A 2,329-nucleotide genomic window follows, 5' to 3' on the forward strand; every position below is an offset into this window, starting at 1 on the left:
TTGACGTTAGTAGGCCTTGGCCGAAAACGCAGCATGTGAAAGGTATAGATAAAAGTTATTGTTGCAGTCAGTACTGTGTAGTTACTAGTAGCTGGATTTAAGCTCAAAATGAGACACTGTTGGTGAAACTTCATCATGAGAATGTCACAAGCTGATCAAGCTCTATGATATGACTAGTATTATGTTGCTTCTAGTAGGCTAAGCGCAAGCCGAAACATCAACATGTGAAAGTCGTAGAATTTTGCGATCAAATTGTGGCTAGTACTGTGATGTTACTAGTAACCTTGTGTTACGTCATATGGCCAAGAGAGCATTTGAAGGCGAAACTTCTGCATGGGGAAGCTGCATCATGAACAAAAGTTTATATCGAGTATTATGTTGACATTAGTAGGCCCTGGCCGAAAGCGCAGCATGTGAAAGGTATAGATAAAAGTTATCGTTGCAGTCAGTACTGTGTAGTTACTAGTAGCTGGATTTAAGCTCGAAATGAGACACTGTTGGTGAAACTTCATCATGAGAACGTCACAAGCTGATCACGCTCCATGATATGACTAGTATTATGTTGCTTCTAGTAGGCTAAGCGCAAGCCGAAACATCAACATGTGAAAGTCGTAGAATTTTGCGATCAAATTGTGGCTAGTACTATGATGTTACTAGTAACCTTGTGTTACGTCATATGGCCAAGAGAGCATTTGAAGGCGAAACTTCTGCATGGGGAAGCTGCATCATGAACAAAAGTTTATATCGAGTATTATGTTGACGTTAGTAGGCCCTGGCCGAAAGCGCAGCATGTGAAAGGTATAGATAAAAGTTAGCGTTGCAGTCAGTACTGTGTAGTTACTAGTAGCTGGATTTAAGCTCGAAATGAGACACTGTTGGTGAAACTTCATCATGAGAACGTCACAAGCTGATCACGCTCTATGATATGACTAGTATTATGTTGCTTCTAGTAGGCTAAGCGCAAGCCGAAACATCAACATGTGAAAGTCGTAGAATTTTGCAATCAAACTGTGGCTAGTACTGTGATGTTACTAGTAACCTTTTCTTACGTCATATGGCCAAGAGAGCATTTGAAGGCGAAACTTCTGCATGGGGAAGCTGCATCATGAACAAAAGTTTATATCGAGTATTATGTTGACGTTAGTAGGCCCTGGCCGAAAGCGCAGCATGTGAAAGGTATAGATAAAAGTTATCGTTGCAGTCAGTACTGTGTAGTTACTAGTAGCTGGATTTAAGCTCGAAGTGAGACACTGTTGGTGAAACTTCATCATGAGAACGTCACAAGCTGATCACGCTCTATGATATGACTAGTATTATGTTGCTTATAGTAGGCTAAGCGCAAGCCGAAACATCAACATGTGAAAGTCGTAGAATTTTGCGATCAAACTGTGGCTAGTACTTTGATGATGCTTGTAGCCAACCGAATTGGTTGAAAAAGCCCAATAAGTAAGCTAACTTGGGAGAGCTTGTTGGAAACCAAATGCTACTAGATTGGTCCAAATACATCCTTCAACAGGGGATCACTTGGCTCGCTTTACGAAGAGGAGCACAGCTATATGTGTTAATTCGGTATGAATCGCAAGATTTGTTTACCGACCTCTCTAACGCAAAAGGCGGTCTCGGCTTCGGCTGTTGACTGCGTCCGATTCAGGGTTATATAACTCTCGATTGAACACATTGATGTTCTATTGTTGGTGCTTCCAATAAAATTGGAACACTTAAAGCAGAACCGATTCAAATAATAGCATTCTGATCAATGATTGCATTCCTTGATCAAGAACTGCTGGAGTCATTGTGATGGCGAATTTTCTTCATAAGAAAATTGCAAAGAGACGGAACTTAATGAGACTAGTATTATGTTGTTTCTAGTAAGCGGAAGCTGAAACAGCAACATGTGAAAATCAAGTTTTGTTCAATGATCTCGAGGCGATAAGTACTATGAAGCAACTAGTAGCCTAAGCATGACTCAGATTTGAGACAGTCAAAAAGACTGGCGAAACTTCTTCACATGAAAGTTACATAGAGAACTACAAATGTATACAGCGAGTATTATGTTGTTTCTAGTAGGCGAAAGCTGAAACATCAACATGTGAAAGTTGTCTGCAAACTGTAGAACGATATGTGATTAGTACTGTGCTGTTACTAGTAGCCAGTCTGACTGTAGAAGCCAAGACAAAGGGAAACTAATGCATCTGAAAAGGACAAGTTATGGAAAGGTATGCACGATAAGTATTATGTTGTTTCTAGTAAGCGGCAGCTGAAACATCAACATGTGAACGTCGTTGTGTACAGTAACCTAGAACTATATAGTCCTTAGTAACGTGCATTT

General features: G+C 40.3%; 1 pseudogene; it reads left to right on the top strand.

Moving 5' to 3' along the window:
- Positions 1–1,504: 1,504 nt before the first annotated feature.
- Positions 1,505–1,656, top strand: LOC142356158 (5.8S ribosomal RNA; annotated as a pseudogene).
- Positions 1,657–2,329: the final 673 nt, after the last annotated feature.

The sequence above is a fragment of the Convolutriloba macropyga genome, unplaced genomic scaffold (genome assembly GCF_964194025.1).
Source record: "Convolutriloba macropyga unplaced genomic scaffold, txConMacr16.3 SCAFFOLD_6383, whole genome shotgun sequence".
Classification (NCBI taxonomy): Eukaryota; Metazoa; Xenacoelomorpha; order Acoela; family Convolutidae; genus Convolutriloba; species Convolutriloba macropyga.